This window comes from Triticum aestivum, chromosome 5A (genome assembly GCF_018294505.1).
Source record: "Triticum aestivum cultivar Chinese Spring chromosome 5A, IWGSC CS RefSeq v2.1, whole genome shotgun sequence".
Taxonomy (NCBI): domain Eukaryota; kingdom Viridiplantae; phylum Streptophyta; class Magnoliopsida; order Poales; family Poaceae; genus Triticum; species Triticum aestivum.
In genome coordinates, this window is record NC_057806.1 from 619,005,412 (window position 1) to 619,032,187 (window position 26,776).

Consider the following 26,776-nt stretch of genomic DNA (forward strand, 5'->3'; position numbering starts at 1 on the left):
CATGCTGCTGCTGCTGTTGCCGTCTTGTTGGGGAACATAGTAATTTCAAAAAAATTCCTACGCACACGCAAGATCATGGTGATGCATAGCAACGAGAGGGGAGAGTATAATCTACGTACCCTCGTAGACCGAAAGCGTAAGCGTTATGACAACGCGGTTGATGTAGTCATACGTCTTCACGGCCCGACCGATCAACTACCGAAACTATGGCACCTCCGAGTTCTAGCACACGTTTAGCTCGATGACGATCCCTGGACTCCGATCCAGCAAAGTGTCGGGGAAGAGTTCCGTCAGCACGACGGCGTGGTGACGATCTTGATGTTCAACTGTCGCAGGGCTTCGCCTAAGCACCACTACAATATTATCGAGGACTATGGTGGAATGGGGCACCGCACACGGTTAAGAGAACGATCTTAGAGATCAACTTGTGTGTCTAGGGGTGCCCCCTGCCCCTGTATATAAAGGAGCCAACGGGGGGGGGGGTGCGGCCGGCCCTAGGAGAAGGCGCGCAGGAGGAGTCCTACTCCTACCGGGAGTAGGACTCCCTCCCTTTCCCTAGTTGGACTAGGACTTATGGAAGAAGGAAGAGAGGGAAGAAAGGAAAGGGGGGCGCCGCCCCCTCCTTGTCCAATTCGGACTTGGGGGGGGGGAGGGCGCGCGGCAGCCCCTAGGCCTCCTCTCCTCTTCCTCCACTAGGCCCATTAAGGCCCATTAGGTTACCGGGGGGTTCCGGTAACCTCCCGGTACTCCGGTAAAATACCGATTTCACCCGGAACACTTCCGATGTCCAAACATAAGCTTCCAATATATCAATCTTTATGTCTTGACCATTTCGAGACTCCTCGTCATGTCTCTGATCATATCCAGGACTCCAAACTCCTTCAGTACATCAAAATATATAAACTCATAATGAAACTGTCATCATAACGTTAAGCGTGCGGACCCTACGAGTTCGAGAACAATGTAGACATGACCGAGACACGTCTCCAGTGAATAACCAATAGTGGAACCTGGATGCTCATATTGGCTCCCACATATTCTACGAATATCTTTATCGGTCAGACTGCATAACAACATACATTGTTCCCTTTGTCATCGGTATGTTACTTGCCCGAGATTCGATCGTCTGTATCTCAATACCTAGTTCAACTTGTGTGTCTAGGGGTGCCCCCTGCCCCCGTATATAAAGGAGCCAAGGGGGGTGCAGCCGGCCCTAGGAGGAGGCGCGCAGGAGAAGTCCTACTCCTACAGGGAGTACGACTCCCTCCCTTTCCCTAGTTGGACTAGGACTTGTGGAAGAAGGAAGAGAGTGAAGAAAGGAAAGGGGGGGCCTCCTTGTCCAATTCGGACTTGGGGGGGGGGGGGGGCGGCAGCCCCTAGGCCTCCTCTCCTCTTCCTCCACTAGGCCCATTAAGGCCCATTAGGTTACCGGGGGGTTCCGGTAACCTCCCGGTACTCTGGTAAAATACCGATTTCACCCGGAACACTTCCGATGTCCAAACATAGGCTTCCAATATATCAATCTTTATGTCTCGACCATTTTGAGACTCCTCATCATGTCCGTGATCATATCCGGGACTCCGAACTCCTTCGGTACATCAAAATATATAAACTCATAATGAAACTGTCATCGTAACGTTAAGCTTGCGGACCCTACGGGTTCGAGAACAATGTAGATGTTAGATAATAACGAGAATAAACGAGACAGAGAGACATGGATTTTTACGTGGAAACCCTTGCGGGAGAAAACCACGGACGCACGAAGGCACAATCACTATGAGGAGGAGTATTACAAGCACGAGACGACAGACCGTCTGAGGTGCGACTACATGGGGTATATATGAGGGGCAACACATAGGAGTCCTTGTAGGACAAGTAAACGAGTTGTACTCGTACGCATCGGTACCAACGCAAAAGGCCCACACCGTATGTACTACGTCTAGTCCAATACGGTACTAGAATTTGGATCACAATTTAACAATCTCCACCTTGAGCCAAATTCCCTCCAGTAGTCGAAGAAAGTGAATAACTCCATCCAAATCAGCTTAAACACCTTGTGCGTCAAAGTCCATAGGACTAGTGAGAAATACCAACTAAGCCTGAGCAAAGCTCAAACTTATTGGTCAGAACTGGCTTTGTCATCATATCAGCAGGATTATCATGAGTACTTATCTTGCATACCTTCAAATTGCCTTCAGCAACAACATCTCGAATATAATGAAATCTGACATCAATGTGCTTTGTCCTCTCATGATACATTGGATTCTTTGTAAGATATATAGCACTTTGACTGTCACTAAATACGGTAGGGCAAGATGAGTCTCCACAAAGCTCAGTGTACAAACCTCTCAACCAGATAGCTTCTTTGCATGCCTCAGAAATAGCCATATACTCGGCATCAGTAGTGGAACAAGCCACAATAGACTGCAAAGTTGCTCTCCAACTCACAGCACAACCACCAATGGTGAAAACATAACCTGTGAGTGATCTTCTCTTATCCAAATCACCAGCAAAATCAGAATCAACAAAACCAACAAGTCCATCTCTAGTTTTCCCAAACTGTAAATAAGCATTAGAAGTACCTCGCAGGTATCTGAAAATCCACTGAACTGCTTTCCAATGTTCCTTTCCAGGATTAGCCATGTATCTACTGACAACACTCAATTCATATGATAAATCCGGACGAGAACAAACCATGGCATACATAAGTGAACCAACTGCACTCGGATAGGGAACTCTAGACATGTACTCAATATCTGCATCTGACTTAGGACATAAAGCTGATGATAATTTGAAGTGTGCAGCTAACGGAGTACTTACTGGCTTGGCATTATGCATATTAAAACGACGAAGAACTTTATCAATATATCCCTTCTGACTTAGATATACTTTTCCAGATGGTCTATCTCTGGATATTTCCATGCCAAGTATTTTCTTTGCTGCACCCAAATCCTTCATCTCAAATTCATTACTCAATTGCTTCTTTAGTTCATTAATCTCTGACATACTCTTTGCAGCAATAAGCATATCATCAACATAAAGGAGCAAATAAATAGTTGAACCTTTGACAGTTTTCAAATAAACACAACTATCATAATTAGACCTTTTGAAACCTTGAGAGAGCATAAAGGTGTCAAATCTCTTGTACCACTGTCTAGGGGATTGCTTCAATCCATAAAGAGATTTCTTTAACTTACAGACAAGCTTTTCTTTTCCAGGAATAACAAAACCTTCAGGTTGTTCCATATAAATATCCTCTTCTAATTCTCCATGTAAGAATGCAGTTTTAACATCCAATTGTTCAAGCTCAAGATCATGCGTGGCAACAATACTGAGTAAAGTGTGAATAGAGCTATGCTTCACAATAGGAGAAAAGACTTTGTTATAGTCAATACCTGGAATCTGACTGTAACCTTTAGCAACTAACCTTGCTTTATATCTTGTCTCATCATTAGGAGAAACACCTTCTTTCCTCCTGAAAACCCACTTGCAACGAATAGGTTTCTTCTCTCTAGGTAATCTTACTAAATCCCAAGTGCCATTCTTTTCAAGTGATTCCATCTCATCATGCATAGCGGTCATCCAATTATTACTATCACTAGAAATAATAGCCTCGGAATATGAAGAAGGCTCAACATTACCTTCAATTTCTTCTGCAACAGATAAAGCAAAAGAAACAATATTGCACTCTTCAATTAACCTGTCAGGTTTGTTAGTACCCCGCCTAACTCTGTCACGTGCAAGATTCCAACTGGGTGGAACAATAGGCTGATTTGGAGTGGGAGTGACATTATCATCATTAACGACGGGTTCATCATGTGCATCAACAATTTCATTACCAGATGTATCACCTGAATCAATAACATGCTCCACCTGAACAGTAGGCTCCTGAACAATAGGCTGTTGTTCACTCTCAACGGGAACATTAGTAGATGAAACATCATGTAACATAGCAGATTCATTAAAGATAACATTTCTGCTAATAACAACCTTCTGGGTTTCAGGATTCCATAATTTAAAACCTTTAACACCAGACTTATAACCAAGAAAGATGCACTTAACAGCCCTAGGCTCCAATTTTCCATTATCAACATGAGCATAAGCAGTGCAACCAAAAACTCTCAACTGTGAATAATCAGCAGGTGAACCAGACCATACCTCAATTGGAGTTTTCTTATTAAGAGCAATAGATGGTGAACGGTTAATGAGATAACAAGCAGTGGAAGCGGCCTCAGCCCAAAAATGCCTATGCAAACCTGCATTGGACAACATGCAACGGGCTCTGGAAATAATGGTCCTGTTCATATGCTCAGCAACACCGTTTCGTTGAGGAGTATAAGGAACGGTGTAATGTCTGACAATGCCTTCAGACTTGCAATAATTCTTAAATTGCTTAGAACAGAATTCCATACCATTATCAGTGCGAAGTATTTTTACCTTCTTTTCAGTCTGCCTTTCAATCATAATCTTCCACTCCTTAAACGCTGAGAATACTTCATATTTATGCTTCAAGAAATAAGGCCAAACTTTTCTCGAATAATCATCAATAATAGTCAGCATGTAACTAGCACCACCTAGTGACTTCTTGCGAGATGGTCCCCATAAATCAGAATGCACATAATCAAGAATACATTCGGTTGTATGAGTCGAAGTGTTGAACTTCACCCTCTTGTGCTTGCCGAAGATACAATGCTCACAAAATTTCAATTTACCAGGTTCATATCCATCAAGAAGACCTCTCTTATTTAACTTTGCTAAACCAAGTTCACTCATATGTCCAAGACGCATATACCAAAGGTTAGCAGCATCACAATCAGAATTCTTTGAAACAGCTGGAGTAGCGTTACCTGAAATGGTAGAACCTCGAAGGTAATAAAGACCATTGGTCGAACTTAGGTCACCTTTCATCACAACAAAGGGAGCCTTTGGTGACCTTCAAAACACTATCTCCACCTGAATACTTGTACCCCTTTGCATCAAGGGCACTCATAGAAATAAGATTTCTCTTCATCTTCGGAATATACCGAACATCTGTCAAAGTTTTGATTATGCCATCAAACATCTTGATTCGAATAGAACCTATGCCTTCAATCTTGCATGGTGAATTATCAAAACCCAAAACGGAACCAGCAGAAGTAGTGGAATCAAAAGTACTAAACCAATCTCTATGTGGACACATATGAAAAGTGCATGCAGTGTCAAGTACCCACTCATCATTGGTCTCAACACATCCAGCAATAACGACAAGAGCATCATAGGAACTATCATCACGAGCAACGTTAGCAGAATTTTCACCTTCTTTGTTACCTTTCCTCTTTTCCTTATTCTACAACTTGAAACACTCAGAGATGTCATGCCCGTCTCTTTTGCAATACCTGCAATACTTCTTGTCTCTGGATTGCGACCGGCCCCTGTAGCCGTTCTTACTTTTGCCTCTGTTTCCATTATTGGAGTTCTTCTCCTTTGTCCTGCCACGAACAGATAATCCCTCTGCTTGGGATGAACTTGAACCATCATGAGGCACCATTAATTTCATCTTCTCCTTAGAGTTCAAAACTTCATAAACTTCATTAAGCGTGAGAGTATCACAACTGTATAATATGGTGTCTCTAAAATTGGTATAAGAACTTGGCAGTGAATAAAGTAACATTAAAGCAGTATCTTCCTCTTCATACTTAACCTCCATTGCAGCTAGATCGGATATAATCTCCTTAAATTCTGAAATATGATTCAAAACATTACCTCCCTCGGGTAACCTGTGCAGGAATAATTTTTGCTTCAGATGCATTTTGCTGGTGAGATCTTTAGTCATGCAAATCCCTTCTAGCTTTAACCATAGAGCGGCGGCAGTTTTCTCGCTCAAAACTTCCTGCAAAATATTATTATGCAAATGGAGTTGAATTTGTGACAAAGCCTTACAATCAATTCTTTTCTCCTCAGCAGTCCAGTCCTCAATTCGGTTCTTCCCAAAACTATCCAATGCTACATCATAGTTGGCCTGTGCCAACAACGCCCGCATCTTGACTTGCCATGGGGTAAACCTTGTGTCACGGTCCAGCAACGGAAGATCGTACTTCATGGATGCCATGAGTCGATAAACTATGCACAAAGTAGTACAAGACGGTAGAAAAATTCTTGACAGAATTTAATATGCGGAGCAAAAAAAGTAAAACAGATAGCACCTGATACGTTGGGTGCACGTAGCACACCGAAGACCAAAAAATCTTGAACTGTAGCTTGACGTGATGAATAGTACTAGTAGCTAGCTGATCTGACCCTGTACTATTTCTTGATCCTTCACGTGAAGGGGGAGGCAGCTAATCTGAAGTCTCGGGACTTGATCCTTGTACACCGCAGTGAAGGAACCCAGCGCCTTTACAATTTGATGCGACGGCGCGGCGGAAGTTTGTGTCGGCCTCGGACAACTGCTTGCGTATGAAATCTTGTCAGTCTCGGATTCTGCGTAGGGCGACGCAGGGGAAATCGATCCGGTGGATCGCCAGCTTGGGTGCAGCGGCGCACATGACGAAACCCTAACTCTCTCGTCTCAAATCTCGTATAAAACCTCAGCTTTGTATACCACTTGTTAGATAATAACGAGAATAAACGAGACAGAGAAACACGGATTTTTACGTGGAAACCTTTGCGGGAGAAAACCACGGACGCACGAAGACGCAATCACTATGAGGAGGAGTATTACAAGCACGAAACGACAGACCGTCTGAGGTGCGACTACATGGGATATATATGAGGGGCAACACATAGTAGTCCTTGTAGGACAAGTAAACGAGTTGTACTCGTACGCGTCGGTACCAACGCAAAAGGCCCACACCGTATGTACTATGTCTAGTCCAATACGGTACTGGAATTTGGATCACAATTTAACAGTAGACATGACCGAGACACGTCTCCAGTCAATAACCAATAGCGGAACCTGAATGCTCATATTGGCTCCCATATATTCTACGAAGATCTTTATCGGTCAGACCGCATAACAACATACGTTGTTCCCTTTGTCATCGGTATGTTACTTGCCTGAGATTCGATCGTCGGTATCTCAATACCTAGTTCAATCTCGTTACCGGCAAGTCTCTTTACTCGTTCCGTAATAAATCATCTCGCAACTAACTCATTAGTTGCAATGCTTGCAAGGCTTATGTGATGTGCATTACCGAGAGGGCCCAGAGATACCTCTCCGACAATCGGAGTGACAAATCCTAATCTCGAAATATGCCAACCCAACATGTACCTTTGGAGACACCTATAGAGCTCCTTTATAATCACTCAGTTACGTTGTGATGTTTGGTAGCACACAAAAGTGTTCCTCCGGCAAACGGGAGTTGCATAATCTCATAGTCATAGGAACATGTATAAGTCATGAAGAAAGCAATAGCAACATACTAAACGATCGGGTGCTAAGCTAATGGAATGGGTCATGTCAATCACATCATTCTCCTAATGATGTGATCCCGTTAATCAAATGACAACACATGTCTATGGTTAGGAAACATAACCATCTTCGATCAACGAGCTAGTCAAGTAGAGGCATACTAGTGACACTTTGTTTGTCTATGTATTCACACATGTATTATGTTTCTGGTTAATATAATTCTAGCATGAATAATAAACATTTATCATGAAATAAGGAAATAAATAATAACTTTATTATTGCCTCTAGGGCATATTTCCTTCACGCCTGTGGTCGAGTTGCAGCGGAGTGCGAACCCTCGGTTGACGGCGCACCGCTCCCCGATGCCGAACGGGTACGGGATGTCCGTGTCGCTGCACCTCATCGGCTAGCCTGGCCTCGCCGCCGTCCGTGCGGCCGGCCCACCGTCCGCCGTAGCCAAGAGGGCAAGGCAGAGCAGAAGAAAAGTTGGCCGGAGACGAAGCAGAAGATGCGTGCGGTTCGACATCGCGCGGGGCTCTCAGACCTCCCTCTCGTGTGCCGCGGACCACCTGCTCAGGAGACCTGCATCTGTTTTATAGGAAGCAATCCATTCCACGACCACGACGTCCGAAGAAAACAAAGGAGAAACAACCCAGGAGTGCAACCCAAGGAAAATGTACATGACATCAGAGCTGCAGAGGAAAACGCCCTGAACTTCCCAGCGCCCAATGCTTCTGCATCAGCCTTGATCTGATCAATGACACAATTATCTTGACCGATTGGAGCAATCAACAGGTGTTAATGCAACCAGTCAATCAACCAGGTTTTGATGGGGTTTTGGAAATGTAATCGGAGGGAGACTTGGAAAGAGTCGGGTCTTCGACGGGGATGTTTCCTGCAACAATATATAGATGTTGTAATATGTACTGTAATGGTATATATTGTGCATGGAATGCTTCGACGTGGTCAATTACATGTCACCTAGGAAAAAGCTAATCGATCTTTTTTAAACTGCATGATGTGATACATCTGTCCCGCTTAGTTTGGATGGACAAGAACTTGAAATATTTTGTCACTTGGACCCAAAACCAAATCCTCAAGCCGAGTTCTTCCGTGGGCTAGTTCATTGCTTCAAGTAGCTACGCACCCCGCATCCACTGAAACAAAGGCAGCTGGCATGCCCAACTGTTCTTTTGGCACGCGTTTTATATGACCGCAGTCTCTTTACCGAAGCCTTGCAATATTTCGGGTTGCAAAGATTGGTACCACCGAGAAGTTGTTTCTAAGAAATTTCATTTTATTTCTTCGTTGCAGGAGTAACTTTATAATTTCATGGATCTATGATCCGAAGCATTGTACCTGTATTTTTCTTGAATTTGAATGAAGTTAGAGCGTCATTCTAAAAAAACACTTACTGACAAATGCAGTTGCTCAAGGGTAAGGCGCATATCGCAATAGTGCCGCTGACATTTTTTTCCCAACGGCAATACCCTGACGCCTCTTCACAGCAAAACTGAAACTGAAGACAATCTTGGAGGAACATATATGACTTTTCATCATAGCCACCAGGTGGTCTCTAAACAGACTGTAAATTAACACTAGTCCAAACTGGCTCAGCGACTGCTCCAAGGCTCATCTTGGGTCGAGCCTTGTCATGGTTACCCCATTTGAGGACGCCGCTTCTGAATTATCACTGCACCCGTTCAACCCGTCACAGAAGGCCGGCATGGAAACAGGAGGGAGACGAACATTGTGGCTGCTAAGCATGACGTTTACCGACGACATTGTCGGCCTGTCTTTAGGCCTGTTCTGCACACACAGTAGCCCGATTTTGATGCACTTCAGCACCTGTTCAGTGGGAGAAGGATGCCTGCTAAGCGATGCGTCGATCAGCTCGATGACATTTCCCCTGACCCAGTGCTCCCATACCTGCACCCAATCGGTAAATTCCAAATTGCTCGGTTATTACGGTGGGGATTGAGCCACACGCGCAGAGTTTACTAACGTTGGTTCGTGAGTACTTACAAGGTTTACGAGGTAAACGTATTTCTCGGAGGTGCAGGAGCCACTGTTTCTTCTTCCTGTGACGATCTCTAAAACCAAAACACCGAAGCTGAACGCATCCGACTTTGTTGAGTACTGACCATGCATGGCGTATTCAGGCGACATGTATCCGCTGCAATAATAAGAACATAATTAATTTTGTGTCCTGTGTGCGTTTTAACTGAGAAATGCTAACTATGCTTACTATGTTCCAGCGATACGGCTGGTGACATCTTCTGATTGATCCCCTCCAAATATCTTTGCTAGGCCGAAGTCAGAAATCTTAGGGTTGTAATCAAAGTCCAACAGGATGTTGCTTGCTTTCAGGTCCCGGTGAACTATCTTCAGCTGAGAATCTTCGTGGAGATATTGTAATCCCCTAGCAACTCCGTTGATAATCTTGAATCTCCTTCCCCAATCTAGGTCCTTACATTTCTCCGAATCTGCCATTCGTTCAAACAAGAAGTATCAGCATTGCAGTGAAAGTACTCTTATTGAAGCTCAGCCATAGTGAAAATATTCCTTGAGAAACTAATGGTGAAAAGGTTGTGTACCAAAAAGAATGGTATCAAGGCTTCTGTTGGGCATAAATTCATACACAAGTATTTTCTCTTGTTCTTCCAAACAAATGCCAATGAGGCTCACAAGATTCCTGTGGCGAAGCTTAGCAACCAGGACAAGTTCACTTTTCCACTCCCCTATCCCTTGCTTGGAACTCTGGCATAGCCTTTTTACTGCTATTTGTTTACCGTCAGGTAGGACTCCCTATGCAAGACAAGATACTCATTGGTAAATAAATACATAAAGTTAGATAAAGTTACATACGGGATACGGCATGATTTGTACCTTATGAACCATACCAAAACCTCCTGCACCAAGCATATTTCCTTTGCCGAAGTCATTTGTAGCAACTCGTAGCGTTGATAGATCAAGAAGCAGCGAATCAATACTTTGAATATCGTCCAATAGATCATTGTACCTGAAGCCAGTCGGTGCGGCTATCATCCCAGCATTCTCGGATACCCAATGACTTCTTCTGTCTCGGCAGCATTTCTGATATCGGAAGAACATTGCAAGCATTATCAAGCCTACACCAGCAGCTACACCAATGATCACCATCTTGGGCTTTTTTGGGTCTGCCAGCTCGGATGCTGCGAGCCCGAGGAGGAGATCGCCTCCTCCATTTCCCCTGTACTGCTCTCGGAGGTTAACGAGGTCCCCGTGCCAAATGAAGCACCCAGTGTGATTGTAAGTGTAAGCGGTGCAAGAGCAGCTATCCAGACACACCACCTGACATTCGTGAGAGCTTGTAGCCACTGCACCCTGAGCGTTATCAGGTAGCAACACATCTTCCATGACATAGAACTTGTCAGACTGATGAGTCTGTGCATGTGCAGAAGTCGAGTTGGTCTGGCAATGCAATGGCGTGTTCCTCTTGCACCCGCCGCTGTAATCCTGGAGGTCCCAGTCACTCTGAACCTTCTGGCTGAACCCCTTGACACAGCTGCAGTGCGTCAGGGCATTGAGGTTGCAGCTGCCGTATGCCCCACAGAGCGCGTAGACCTCGCACTGGATCGGTGGCTGGGCCCAGACTAACATCCACTGCTGTGAGGAATCCACCCATGACAGATGCTTGATCTGCCCGCCCACGTCGATGATGAACCGCGAGATGACCGAGTCATCCCTCAGCGAGTAGAAGAGGTAGCCTTCAGTGTCGTTGTTGATGAATGGGAAGTCGAATGTGAAACCGACTGTCATCTCCGGTGCAAGGCTAAAGTTATGGCCGTTCCAAGGGCCACTGGACCAGTAGGTTATGGACAGATTCCACTGGATGAAAAGCTGTGGCGTGCCGTTTGGGTCCAGCTCCAGCGTGAACAGCCCTGGAGATGGGTCTGCCGTGTTCTTCCAAGGAACAAGCCTCTGGCTCACGCCGGTGATCTTGTTCAGCCCGAGCTTCCCCCCTGGAAGCCAGGTGTTTGTTGGATGGTCTATGCTCCGCCAATAAATTATGGATGAATTCGAGGCGTCGGTGAGGTCGAGGCTACCGGTGTCCCTGATGATGGCCATGGTGGAGTTGGAGGGTACGCTCACGTTGGTCGACCACAGCTCCCTGTTCCTGTATTGGTCAAAGAGGACAAGGTTGCCATCGCTGCCCATGGCCAAGGCGGCTCTGGTCGGGTCGGAAACCGGCACGTCGGTGGTCGCCGTCCACACCGTCGTCACCGGCAGTATGTCGCTGTACCATATGGCTATGTAGTAGGTGTTGGAGCTGGAAGAGGTGGTGTTACCTTGTGTCGGGGAGTAGAATCCCAAGGTGAATTTCTTGCCCTGGGATACAATCCTGTGTGTCGTCCCAGACAACGGTGAGGTGGAGTTGATGATATCAACGGCTGTGCAGACATGGACTTGGCTGAGTAGGAGGAGGAAGATGAGAGGAGCCATGGATGGCAGCTTGGAAGAACACCCACCCACCCACCCAGAGCTGGCAGGAGCATGGGAGTTTGAACTTTCTGCCTAACTCGTGGTGGTGCTTGGATATAGAGGTTTTTAGGTTGGTGAGTATTCAGAGTCATTGTTGATGAATGTGAGGTCAAAAGTTTGTCATCCAGTATATCATGGAATAATTCAATAGGAAGGTTCCATTGACCTGGTATACAGCAGGCTCTGTTTTTTCCCTTCCCTGATTAAGTTTTGCAAATATTGTAGTAAGACTTGTCTCTCATCCTGCGATTACTATATACTTTGTGCATGCTTCGTAGTTATAATTTTTTCGAGAAAACGCAAACTGTTTTGCATCGCAGTGCATTAAATTGAAAGAAGTTTATGGATTTGGCTGAGTAGAAGGAGGGGGAAGGCCGGAGGAGCCATGGATGGGATAGTCGATGAATACTGAATATCCAGGCACTCAGGGCTGGAAGAGGCTGGGAATTTGAACTTGCAGAGTAAGAGCCTGTTCGGCAGCTCTCCGCCTCCGCAGCTCCGCTCCTGGAGCAGCCGAGCGGAGCGGCCCGCAGCGTATTTTCTGGGAGTTGCCAAAGTGGCGCTCCGTCCGCTCCCGTATTCCGTGGAGCTGGACGATCCCGAACAGGGCCTAACTCTTGTGGTGGTTCAATGCAGAGGTTTTAGGTTGGTGAGTGAAAGACTTCACCTCCGATAGTAGTATGGATCCTTCTTATATCTGGTACACGAGCAAGGCTGATTGAAAGGTAGACACACCCAACAACATTATGGTGCTGAATGATGGATAAGTTAACAGAATGCAATCTAGTCACTACTGTGCTGAAAATTAGAAGGGGATTAACTATGGGGGTTGTCCCTTCCTTGATATATTATTCTGCCTAATCAATTCATTCTAGGTCAACTTCAGCCATTCCTTGGACTGTGAAACTTGACCTAGAGTGTCGTTCTCGGTTAGCAGCCGCACTAGATTAGCTTACCACCAGCCGCCCAACTTATTCTGAAGACCTTTGTCAAAAAAAAAAACTTATTCTGAAGACCCACGATTATTTCTGTATGAATTTTTCTGAAGGCCCCCGATTATTTATGTAAAAAAGCTATGTGTCCTCTTGTATATGTTTCTCCCGGAGAGCATTTTAGCAAAATAATAAAAGCACATGTGCTACTCACAGAAGATCCCACTAAAAAGTGAGAAGCCCTTTGACCTGCTCTCCTTCAGCTATGGAGGGAGCCATTCCTGGCCCCCCCTTTGCTTATTTCTCATTCTTGGAGCTTCTCCTCTCTCTGCAAATTCTGTTCTTACAAGGCCAAGATCTAGGACGACTGTACGAGGCACATCAAGAACTTTATTTTTTTTTCTTCTTCAGTTTGGAGCACATCAGGAAGCTAACACACACAGTCACACATGTTCAAGATGAAAGATCGTTCACTCTGATCTCCTAATTTGCAGTATTCATTTGTGGGTCTGGTTTTTACTGAATCTATGGAAATTATAGCAACATAAAAGAAATGTAGATTAATTCGAGTTGTTCTTCTTTTACTGGTATCAGCCGCAACAACAGAGTGTGCATTTTCAACAACAATAAAACTTGTTAAAACAAGACTCCGTAATAAAATGGAGACATATTTCTAAGAGATTACTTGTTGATCTACATCGAGAAAGAGATTGCAATATGATTCTCGACAGATACAATTATTGATGATTTCGACGAAATGGCCCGCGCTGTTCGACTGAAATTTGTTAGTTAATCATCATCTAATTGTAACGGGTTATAATAGTATGCATTTTGCTATGCTCACTGTCAATTTTTATACATTCCGTACACCAGTTGTGCTCAATGTCCCCCACCTCCCCCGAGTACTCAGCAAAGTCTGGTTATGTTTCAGAAACAGATTCGGATCCTTTGTTTGTGTTCCTCTTCTGCCTTGTCTAGTCTATTCCAGCACTCCCTGATCCATATTAACTGGTGCAGCTTTAGTACAAAGTTGTACTAACTTCGAACTAAAGTTGCCAATTAATATGGATCGGAGGGAGTAAGATTTTGCACCAATTCACCCCCTGAGGCCCTGATGAAGGAGCAGAGGCAGAGGACCTGCTACATTCCTAAAACAAGATATGTGTTTTTTTCCTGGTGAGGATATTCTAGGTCGAATTGGAGGACATATTCCTTCTTTCACTAGTACTATTGGGTAGTAGTACTGTATTTATTTGTGAACACAAAAGCCAACCTCTAACCTGATGCCTACTGTTGCTGGAAAGCAAAAAAAGAGGACTTGTCTGAAGGCGGAGAAGTCCTGCCAAAAAAGAGGACTTGTCCTTTTTCTTTTTTTGCGAAAAGAAAGAGGACTTGTCTTGGTGAAGGTCGTATCTTGGACTTGGGATAGCTTTACAAATGCCGGTCATTCACATGTAAGACTTGCAAGTCATCTTCCCCGGAAAAAAGGGGGAGAGAGAGACTTGTCTGTCATCTTTCAGCTAGTATATAGGAGTACTTCAGAATTATATAACTTGGAATAGCTTCAGAATTATTCCAAGGTATTTTTTTACCAGGTATTTGGTCACACCAATGCGATGGCCTCAGTACGCGCAATGTGTGAGTAGAGACTGACCTCAGTACAGGAAACAACGGCGGCATGGGCCTTGACCGGAGCCAAGGAAGAAGACGGCTTAGATCATTCCTCTCGCCGGCTTGCCATCGTGTCATCACTCGATCATCGTGCCGCCCCGGCATTGGCTAGGTTGCTCGTGCAAGATTATTCAGGACGCCCCTTAGGTGTTCGCTGAAATGCCGGCTCCAAGTTGCTTGTGCAGGGGAGTAACTGACAAAAAAACTACCACATTTCACGTATCCGTCTCACAGAACTATCACATTTTAAAAACTGACAAAAAACTTCAGATTAGTGCTAATTTCGTGACAAAAAACTACCAATTTGAGTTGATGACCGTTTTTATGATTTTAAACATGTTTATGACATGTGGGACCGGCAGCAAACTCAACTCTGTTTATTTTGACCGTGAAGTTAACCGTTATGATAAATGGGACCCACACGTCATCATCAACCTTCTTCTTCCTCCCCTCCTTCTCTGTTTGACATTTCAACAAGCACCTTATGTGCATCGGGCAGCACCACCGTGTCGACGCCTCGACGCCGGTGAGCAGCGGCAGCCCGTGGCACCGGCGACCTTCCTCCTCCTCCTGCTCCCCGCTCCCTGTTAAGTGACAGCACCCCTACCTACTGATGCACTGATGCTGCCCCGGCGCCGCTGCCGATAATGCCCAGCCACGCCCCGCTAGCTCCGCCCACTGTCGCGCTCCCGCCGTCGTTGATGCTCACCATGGCCGGAGCACCACTGCCTCCCGCGCTCGCCTTCTTCTGGCCGTGCCCGCGCCGCACCCCTGCGCCTCGCCTTGCCCCCACCGGCGCGTGCTTCGGCCGCAGCCACCCGTCCGAGGGCTATCAAATAGGGCGCGACGCCGCTGGACGCGTCGTGGACGCCGGCCACCGAGAAGAGAACGAGGAGGAGAGCGTGGAGCATATGAGAGGAGGTGCCCATGTGCGGCGCGGGCGAGCACTGGCCTGAGGGCACCAGAGCCAGCTTCTTTCGCGCGGAGGAGGAGGTCTTTGGCATGGACGGACCACTCCGGCGACGGGCTGGGTGGATGTGACGGCGGAGGAGCGACGACGCACGGGATGCTGCTCCAGATGGTGGTGTAGGGGAGCACATGAAGTGTTTGTTAAAATGTCGATAGGGAAAGAGGAGGAAGAAGAAGAATGACATGTGGGCCTGACCCGTCATCACGGTCAACATGACAGTCAAAATAAACGGAGTTGACGATTTCCGCCACGTCAGCCCTGACAAACGGGCCCTCCTGTCATAAACGTGTTTAAATCGTCTAAACTGGCCATTTTGTGAAAGTGGTAGTTTTTTCTCACAGAATTAGTACTAATCTGGAGTTTTTGGTCAGTTTTCAAAATGTGGTAGTTCTGTGGTACGGATACGTGAAATGTGGTAGTTTTTTGTCAATTACTCTTGTGCAGGGCATCCCCGCCACCATGCGACAGCACCCCTTCGCCCGCGAGGGTGTTCAGGGCCGCCTCGTCGCCACAGGCATGGCGCGGGGTAGCCGGCGACGTGGACCTTGTAGAAGACGAAGCGAAGGACGATTTTGCCATCGCAGGCTCTTGGGCGGACATGGGGTGGGCGCGGATGACGTCGAAGTCATTGATTATGCGGGTGGGAGACGGGAGAGTGAGCAGGCGGTGCTTCACCCGTCGGTAGCTCCCGCTCGCGGAAAGTAGTTGGGCCTCTTCGGTTTCCCGGGCGGCGATGGCCGGAGTTGTGCGCGCAGATTATGTTCCGGACGAGAAAGAGAGGGAAGAGACAAGTGAATAGGTGGATGGAGTCGTGGGGATGACTCTTCTACCAGATTTTTTTTCGTTTATTTTTTCTTCTTCGACGAACAACCCACTCTTCTACCAATTTTTCCCCCTTTTTTGTCTTCGACGAACAACCCATAGCTTCTTAGGGCATCCGCGTACATTTGTACACGCAGTTCGGACGTGTTGTGCCATCTAACACGGGCCTCTATCGGTCCGGACGCACTTTCTCCCATAATGTGGAAGCAAAGTTGGGGCGGAGAGCTTTGCCAGAGTCCGGAGAGCAGCCACGTAGCACTCCGACACCCCTGGCCCACTAAACCCCCCCTCCCGGTCCCATTTTCCTTTCAATCATCTCATTCTCTCCCTTGCTTTGCATCCATGGGTTATGTGTGTGGGGTGGGGGTGTTCTCGTTAGTACCTCAATGGGTTGGGCGGCGATGGGCGCAGTTCTAAGACTTCTGTTGTGGCACTAGGTCGGGCATCGAAGCAGGGTTTGGGTTGGGAGTTTGACGAAGATGATGAATACAAGGCCGACGGCTAGATGGTAGAGGCGACATAACGACGTGCAATGGTTTGCTGAGGAGTGGTGAGCAACCAACAACTAGATGGGAGAGGCTGGGGAAGGGGAGGTGGCATGGGAAGCTCGAGGAGGTAGTTATTGGTGGCGGTGTGAACTGGCCATGACGACTGACCTCGAGGGTGACCCCGTTAACCTCATTGGTACTGTCTGGCGGTTAGTGGGGAGTGTCTTTAGTGGTAGACCATCTTCACAACCGTCGGGGGAGGCGATTCTCGTTGGTACCTCAATGGGGTTGGGTGGCGGTGGATGCGGTTCCATCTAGACCTTTGTTATGGCACTAGGTCGGGCATCAACGCAGGGTTTGGGTTGGGAGCATGACGAAGATGGTGTAGGAGAGGCCGACAGCTAGATGGGAGAGGTTGGGGAAGGGGAGGTAGCATGGGAAGCTCGAGGAGGTAGTTATTGGTGGCGGTGCGAACTGTCCATGACAACCAACCTCGAGGGTGACCCCGTTAACCTCATTGGTATTGTCTGGCGGTTAGTGGATGATACGTCTCCAACGTATCTATACTTTTTTATTGTTCCATGCTATTATATTACCTGTTTTGGATGTTTATGGGCTTTATTATGCACTTCCATATTATTTTTTGGGGACTAACCTATTAACCGAAAGCCCAGTGCAAATTGTTGTTGTTTTTTCCTATTTCAGTGTTTCACAGAAAAGGAATATCAAAACGGAATCCAAACGGAATGAAACCTTTGCAAGGATCTTTTTTGGAACAAACGCAATCCTGGAGACTTGGAGTGGACGTCAAGGAAGCAGCGAGGCGGCCACGAGGTAGGGCGGCGCGCCCCCACCCTCATGGGTCCCTCGTAGCTCCACCGAACTACTTCTTTCGCCTATATATACTCTTATACCCTGGAAACATCGGGGGGATCCACGAAACCACTTTTCCACCGCCGCAACCTTCCGTACCCATGAGATCCCATCTGGGGACCTTTTCCGGCGATCTGCTGGAGGGGGATTCGATCATGGAGGGCTTCTACATCAACACCATAGCCTCTCCGATGATGTGGGGGTAGTTTACCACAGACCTTCGGGTCCATAGTTATTAGCTAGATGGCTTCTTATCTCTCTTTGGATCTCAATACAAAGTTCTCCTCGATGTTCTTGGAGATCTATTCGATGTAATTCTTTTTGCGGTGTGTTTGTCGAGATCCCATGAATTGTGGGTTTATGATTAAGATTATTTATGAACAATATTTGATTCTTCTCTGAATTCTTATATGCGTGATTTGATATCTTTGCAAGTCTCTTCGAATTATCAGTTTGGTTTGGCCTACTAGATTGATCTTTCTTGCAATGGGAGAAGTGCTTAGCTTTGGGTTCAATCTTTCGGTGTCCTTTCCCAGTGATAGCAGGGGCAGCAAGGCACGTATTGTATTGTTGCCATCGAGGATAAAAAAGATGGGGTTTATATCATATTGCTTGAGTTTATCCCTCTACATCATGTCATCTTGCCTAATGCGTTACTCTGTTCTTTTGAACTTAATGCATGCTGGATAGCGGTCGATGTGTGGAGTAATACTAGTAGATGCAGAATCATTTCGGTCTACTTGACACGGACGTGATGCCTATGTTCATGATCATACCTAGATATCATCATAACCATGCGCTTTTCTATCAATTGTCCGGTAGTAATTTGTTCACCCACCGTAATATATGCTATCTTGAGAGAAGCCATTAGTGAAACCTATGGCCCCGGGGTCTACTTTATATCATATAAGTTTCCGATCTACAATTTTAGTTTACTATTTATTTTGAAATCTTTACTTTTCAATCTATACAACAAAACTATCAAAAATATTTATCTTATTATCTTTATCAGATCTCACTTTCGTAAGTGACTGTGAAGGGATTGACAACCCCTTTATCGCGTTGATTGCGAGGTTCTTGTTTGTTTGTGCAGGTACTAGGTGACTTGCGTGTTGTCTCCTACTAGATTGACACCTTGGTTCTCAAAAATTAAGGGAAATACTTACGCTACTTTGCTACATCACCCTTTTCTTTTCAAGGGAAAACCAACGCATGCTCAAGAGGTAGCAAGAAGGATTTCTGACGCTTTTGTAGGGGACATTTGCACCAAGTCAAGTCAAGATTGGATCTCCTGTCAACTAGCCATTTGTGGCACCGTTCCCGGGGAGATCTACGTGCTACCTCTTGAGCACTTACGTTGGTTTTCCCTTGAAAAGGAAAGGGTGATGCGGCAAAGTAGCGTAAGTATTTCCCTCAGTTTTTGAGAACCAAGGTATCAATCCAGTAGGAGGCCACGCATGAGTCCCTCGCACCTACACAAACAAATAAATCCTCGCAACCAACGCGATAAGGGGTTGTCAATCCCTACACGGTCACTTACGAGAGTGAGATCTGATAGATATGATAAGATAATATTTTTAGTATTTTTATGATAAAGATGCAAAGTAAAATAAAAGGCAAAGGAAATAAATAAGTATTGGAAGATTAATATGATAGAATATAGACCCGGGGGCCATAGGTTTCACTAGTGGCTTCTCTCGAGAGCATAAGTATTCACGGTGGGTAGACAAATTACTATTGAGAAATTGACATAATTGAGCATAGTTATGAGAATATCTAGGTATGATCATGTATATAGGCATCACGTCCGAGACAAGTAGACCGACTCCTGCCTGCATCTACTACTATTACTCCACACATCGACCGCTATCCAGCATGCATCTAGAGTATTAAGTTCAAGAGAACAGAGTAACGCTTTAAGTAAGATGACATGATGTAGAGGGATAAACTCATGCAATATGATGAAAACCCCATCTTGTTATCCTCGATGGCAACAATACATGTTGGGGATCGTTGCAGAAATTAAAATTTTCTACGCATCACCAAGATCAATCTATGGAGTTTACAAGCAACAAGAGGGGAGTGCATCTTCATACCTTTGAAGATCGCGATGCGGAAGCGTTACAAGAACGCGGATGAAGGAGTCGTACTCATAGCGATTCAGATCACGGTTGATTCCGATCTAAGCGCCGAACGACGACGCCTCCGCGTTCAACACACGTGCAGCCCGGGGATGTCTCCCACGCCTTGATCCTGCAAGGAGAGAGGGACAGGTTGGGGAAGACTCCGTCCAGCAACAGCACGACGGCGTGGTGGTGTAGGAGCAGCGTGGTACTCCGGCAGGGCTTGCCAAGCATCGCGGGAGGAAGAGGAGGAGTTGGGGAGGGGACGGCTGCGCCTTGAGAAGGGGTGCGGTTGCCCTCCCCCCCCACTATTTATAAGGGAAAGGGGAGAGGGGGCTAGCCCCCTAGATCCATCTAGAGGGGGGCGCCCGTCTCCTTAGGGTTTCCAACTAGGGGGGCGCCCGCCCTAGGGGGGAGCGGCCCCCTAGGGTCTCCAACCCTAGGCGCCTTGGGCCCTTAGGGGCGCACCAGCCCACTAAGGGGCTGGTTCCCACCCAACTACAACCCATTAGGTCCTTCGGGGCAGGTGGACCCTCCCGGTGGACCCCCGGAACCCCTTCGGTGGTCCCGGTACAATACCGATAAACCCCGAAACCTTTCCGGTGACTGAAACTAGACTTCCCATATATAAATCTTCACCTCCAGACCATTCCGGAACTCCTCCTGGCATCCGGGATCTCATCCGGGACTCCAAACAACTTTCGGTAACCACATACAATTCCCATTACAACTCTAGCGTCACCAAACCTTAAGTGTGTAGACCCTACGGGTTCGGGAACTATGCAGACATGACCGAGACATCTCTCCGGCCAATAACCAACAGCGGGATCTGGATACCCATGTTGGCTCTCACATGTTCCACGATGATCTCATCGGATGAACCACGACGTCAAGGATTCAATCAATCCCGTATACGATTCCCTTTGTCTACCGGTATAGCACTTGCCCGAGATTCGATCGTCGGTATACCGATACCTTGTTCAATCTCGTTACGGCAAGTCTCTTTACTCATTCCATAACACATCATCCCGTGACCAACCCCTTAGTCACATTGAGCTCATTACGATGATGTCTTACCGAGTGGGCCCAGAGATACCTCTCCATCATACGGAGTGACAAATCCCAGTCTCGATTCGTGCCAACCCAACAGATACTTTCGGGGATACCCGTAGTGTACCTTTATAGCCACCCAGTTACGTTGTGACGTTTGGCACAACCAAAGTACCCTTACGGTATCCGGGAGTTGCACAATCTCATGGTCCAAGGAAAAGATACTTGACATTAGAAAAGCTTTAGTAGACGAACTACGCGATCTTGTGCTATGCTTAGGATTGGGTCTTGTCCATCACATCATTATCCTAATGATGTGATCCCATTATCAATGACATCCTATGTCCATGGTTAGGAAACCGTAACCATCTATTAATCAACGAGCTAGTCAACTAGAGGCTCACTAGGGACATGTTGTGGTCTTGTATTCACACATGTATTACGATTTCCGGATAACACAATTATAGAATGAACAATAGACAATTATCATGAACAAGGAAATATAATAATAACCATTTTATTATTGCCTCTAGGGCATATTTCCAACCGTCTCCCACTTGAACTAGAGTCAATAACCTAGTTACATTGTGATGAATCGAACACCCATAGAGTTCTGGTGTTGATCATGCTTTGCATGTGGAAGAGGTTTAGTCAATGGATCTGCGACATTCAGGTCCGTATGCACTTTACAAATCTCTATGTCTCCATCTTGAACATTTTCACGAATGGAGTTCAAGCGACGCTTGATATGCCTGGTCTTCTTGTGAAATCTGGGCTCCTTGGCAAGGGCAATAGCTCCAGTGTTGTCACAGAAGAGAGTCATCGGGCCCGACGCATTGGGAATAACTCCTAGGTCGGTAATGAACTCCTTCATCCAGATTGCTTCATGTGTGTCAGTGTTCTGGGAACGGGGGTCCCCAGACTTGCCTGCCTGCGGCCTGTGGCGTGGCTCAAAGGGGGCCCAGCGCGGCCCATCTTCACCAACACAAACCCAAGACCCTCGCGAAGGGCCAAGCCTCGCGGGGCGGACGACGCGGAGCTTCCTCAGGCGTGGCCTCGTCAGGCTGGCTCACGAGGAGGCAGAGAGATCAAGGCGGGGTACCTCACGAGGTGCCCGTGACGTAAGCCATGACGACCGGGGGCGCCAGGCGGGTGCCAGCCCGCGCAGTGTCCTCCCTTCCTCTTTGGTGCAAAGGGGGCAAGCGCAGCCGCGGAGTACCGAGGCATCAGGCAAAGCTTGCCATTTCGGTGCAACGAGATCAAGACCAGGAGGACTACGAGATGGAGGTCATCGTGGAGCCCAAGACGGCGTCATCACCAGAGCTTTGCGCATGCGAAGACTACTTTTGTCAGGATAACTGATACTAGCTGTCCCCCTTCAAATTAGCCCGCCATTGTTGGCTCCCTTCCCGCTCGATATTTGGGAAGAGGACCTGGGCCTCTATAAATAGGACCAGCCACCCACAGAGCAAAGAGAGGTTGGAAGAAAAGAGAGGGATCGAAGGATAGAGAAGATCAGGTAGAGAGAGAGAGAGAGAGAGAAGGGTGACTGAGCTCCTCCCAGCAGTTCATCGCCCCAGCCAAGAACAGACCCTCGCGAGGCTGTTCTTCCTTGTATTGTTCATCATCATCAGCCCAAGAGGCAATCCACCACACCACACACTGGAGTAGGGTATTACACCACAATGGTGGCCCAAACCAGTATAAACCCTGCGTCTCTCGTGTTGTTCTTTCCATAGTTTAGATCTTAGCGAGGCGGAGGGGTGCAGGTAGGTAGGAGGCGAAATCTCTGCGCGCACCCCAGTGTTCGAACCTTAAGGGTCTGCCGGAACACGAAATCCGACATTTGGCGCGCCAGGTAGGGGTGCGCCGGGATTCGTCTTCCACCACCCCGTTCTCCTCTGACCATCACGCCCATGTCTGACGCTAGTCGGGCCCGCGCCGAGCGCCGGGCCGCGCTCGCTTCCCGCGTCGCCCAGACGGCCCCTGTCGGCGGGCGTCCTCGCTGTTCCCGTCACCTGCGGGGACGAGCAGCAAGCATCGTCCCAGCATCCGTCCGTGCGGCAAGACGGCCGCACCGCAACTCCCTCGCTCACCCGAGCTGGTTCTTCGTCCCGCGCGCTCCACGCCCATGGAGGCTCGGGCTGCACTCATCGCGGCGAACGAGCTCCTGCGCTACCGTCCCATCGACGACGTCTACGAAGAATGGCTCGACCGCGTCGCCGAGCTCGTCCGCGCCGCAGGGGGCTCTCCTGCGCCGTCCGTTCCGCTGCACCGCCCCCCGCCCCGCGCGGGCAATGAAGCTTCGGTGGAGCCCCGGCCGCCTCCTCCTCAGGGAGGCGCCATGGCTCCAAGGCGCGTGGCCCCTGGGCGGAACCCGCTCCGTCAGGCGCCAGCGCAGCAAGAGCAGAGCTGTCAAGAAGTCCCTCGCCCGAAAGAAGCTGCCCGGGCGCTCCCTGCTCCAGCACGTCGCGACCATGCTCCTGCTCCCGCACGTCAAGACCCCGCGCTGCTCCCAGCTGCAGCGTGTGGGGACATGCAATACCAAGCTCCCCGTCATCTGAGGCCTCCCGTGGCCATAGCAGGCTGCCGCGCCTTCACCGCCGAGCTACGCAGCGTCGCGTGGCCCGACAAGTTCAAGCCAGACTTGCCTCCTCGCTACGACGGCACGGCTGACCCTGCGGAGTTCCTCCAGCTCTACGAGCTGGGCATCGAAGCTGCCAACGGAGATGAGAAGGTCATGGCGAACTGGTTCCCCATGGCACTCAAGGACGGGGCCCGCACCTGGCTCCTGAAACTGGCTCCAGGCACAATCTCCTCCTGGGACGAGATGCGCACCCGCTTCATCGCCAACTTCCAAGGCACTCGCGACCGGCCACCCGCCGTGAGCGACATGCGCTGCATCAAGCAACAGCCCGGGGAGACCCTGCAGAAGTACATCCAGCGCTTCAACAACGCGCGCCTCAAGATTCCCAAGGTGACTGAGGAGGCCATCATCTCGGCCTTCTCTGACGGCGTGCGCAACGTCAAGATGAAGGAGGAGCTGGCGATGCATGAAGACCTGTGCACTTCCTTGGAACTGTTCAACCTGGCAACCAAGTGAGCCAGGGCCGAGGAAGGGCGTCTCTCCCTCCTCGAGCTGCCTGCCACAGACCCAGAAGAGAAGAAGCCCAAGGCCAAGGATGTGAAGCGCAAGGGGGCTACCGTGCTCGCGGCAGAACCAGACACCAAGCGGGGCAGAGATCAGCCTGAACCTTCCAAGGGCAGCCGGTACTGTGTGTACCACGACCTCCACACCCACAACACCAACGAATGTCAAGAGCTCCGAGCCGTGCGAGAAGGAAGGATCGGCCGTCGCCCTGACCGTAGTGACCGGGGCTACGACCGAGGAGGAGGAAGGAACACAGGACACTGGGAAGACCGTGGCCCGCGCCAAGGGTGGCGCGATCAGCCTCGCGAGGATCGCCCGCAAGGCAACGCAGGCCTCCCACCGCTGCCGCCGCAGCCAAGGAGAAATGAGGACCGCCACCAGGACGAGGGGGCTGGGGGCTTCCAGGAGCCGCGCGCGATCGCATGCATCCTGGGCGGGGCACAAGCCCCAGCCTTTCAGCGCATCTTCAAGCAGTTCGCCCGCGAAGTGAACGCAGTCCTCCCCAGGCTCGAAGCCACGCGCTCTCTCAGGTGGTCGGCGTGCGCCATCACGTTCAGCTCAGCAGATCAGCTCAAGTGTGCGGCTACAGCCGGAGTTCTCCCGATGCTTTGCTCCCCGATCGTCAGCAACGTGGTGGTCACCAAGACCCTCATCAATGGCGGGGCAGGGCTCAACGTCCTGTCCGTGGAGACATTCAACAACCTCCAAGTGCCCTACAGCTAGCTTCAGCCAACCAAGCCTTTCTCCGGTATCACCGACGGCTCCACGGTCCCGATTGGGCAGGTCCGCCTCCCTGTCACCTTCGGGGCATGCGACAACTACCGCACCGAGCTCATCGACTTCGACGTCGCTCACATTCGCCTGCCGTAAAACGCCATCCTTGGGTACCCAGCGCTGGCCAAGTTCATGGACGTAACTCACCACGGCTACAACGTCCTCAAGATGCCAGGAAGCGGCGGAGTCATCACGGTGCCATGTGAAGAGAAGGACGCGGTGTGTTCCCTGGAACGAGCCTTTCAGGTCGCGTCACTGGAAGACCCGGCAGGCCTCCCGAGACCGCCCCTAAGAAGAAGAAGACATCGTCCAGCCCGACCACTCAGGAGGCAGGCCCCTCTGGGCCCGCGCCTGCCTAGGGGGAACCTCCTTCCATCGCATAGGAAAGCGCGCCCGGTGCCCTCCTCAGGCAGGGCTCAGGGGCTCTCCCCTGGAGGGCCACCGACCTAGCTAGGGTCACGAGGGAGGCGCTTGGGCACCACATGGAGGCGTGCTTCGAAGCACGTTTCCCTCAAGAAGGAGCAAGGCAAGGAGACCTAGACCCTCAGGAGTTCGTCAGCAAGGCCATTCAGGAGCTACAGGAGTCAAGAGTCATGAAAGGCGGCCGTCGCCTACCAGCAGTGGCTCCCCATCCAGGCGAGGATGGTGGGTTGCGCGTCTGCATCGACATACCAGGGCTCAACCGAGTCGCCTCTCTGGAGCGCCTCTGGCCCTCGCGAGTGGGGCGCTGCGGAGGCCCACCCCACAGCTACGTTCGCATGCCTTACGGCTTGCCGAACGCGGCTGACACGTACCAGCGCCTCATGAGGGGCATCACGGGGGCACGAGAGGCCAGGCGTTCCGCAGCCCTGGCAGGGATGGAGATGGCCCGTGAGGAGCCGCCAACGCCTCCGGAGCCTCCCGAGGCCCCTGGGCCTGGGGGCTCATGAGGATTGGCTCTCGTAGCCCACCGAGCCTGCTACATCAACGCTCCTTCGTCCTCAACATCATCAGGTGACATCTTTCGAGTTTTATTTCCAGCTGGGAGTGCCCCCCAGGGCTGCATTATTCCCAGGCCGCGTGGGTCCATCCCAGCGGCGTGTATCCCTTTTTTATTCCATGTTGTTAGCTTACCTTGTTGGGGGCACCCCTCGGGCTGCATGACCCCCCAAGTCGCTCGGGCCTGACCCAGTGATGTCTGCATTCCCAGCATCTATTTGAACGAACCCACTCCTTCGCAGCTAATGTGTTTTACCTAGTTGCCTGCTCAGCTGACGCCAACTAACGGAGCTGCTCCCAAACTGCACGACGCTTGCGCATGGGTCCGTCCCTGTAACGCCGACAAACCTGGATGACTGAGCTCTGGCCGCGGCAGCCCCGCATAGCGTCACCTCGTCAAGCCTTCAGTGCCTCACTACCCCTCGGAAGCAACCAACGGCTGACTGTCAATTGTCATGGCAACCCCTTGTTTTTTCTATGATGGACCTACAGGACCTCCTGAAGGAGCTGCGTCAGGTGAGGCCCTTGCGGTGTCACCTGCGCTCTCGTCCGCGCGAATCGCTTGCACGTTAAAGGGGGGGGTGCCTGAGCATCGCGACTCAGGGCTCCTACTGGCTCTCCAGCCCTCACCCTCTGGCCTTGACCACGGCATCGCGACCTGGCATACCAGCGACGGCTGAGACTAGCTCGAGGGCCGGGACCCAAGGACATAGAGCAAAAAGGGGAGCAAAGGCGAGAGGGGAGAGACACATGAGGACCTCGCCGAGCAACCTCGCGCCTGCCGATGCACGGACCCAGCGACACACCAGAGATCGGCCCCTGATCCTCGAGATAAGTCATCACCCAGAAGCGCCAGCTGCCGTGGCACCATCCCCGCACCTAATGCTATCCCGTGTTAGCGACGCCGCTCTCCTTTCTCACCAAACGACGGCTGCTTGGGCGCCAAAGGGGACCTCCTGAGCATCGCGACTCAGGGGCTCTTACCGGACTCCGGGTCGCTCACCTCCTGGCCTTGACCACGGCATCGCAA

At 49.4% G+C, this 26,776-nt stretch overlaps 1 pseudogene; it reads right to left on the reverse strand.

Moving 5' to 3' along the window:
- Nucleotides 1-9,022: 9,022 nt before the first annotated feature.
- Nucleotides 9,023-11,920, reverse strand: LOC123107993 (G-type lectin S-receptor-like serine/threonine-protein kinase At4g27290; annotated as a pseudogene).
- Between the last annotated feature and the right edge of the window lie 14,856 nt (nt 11,921-26,776).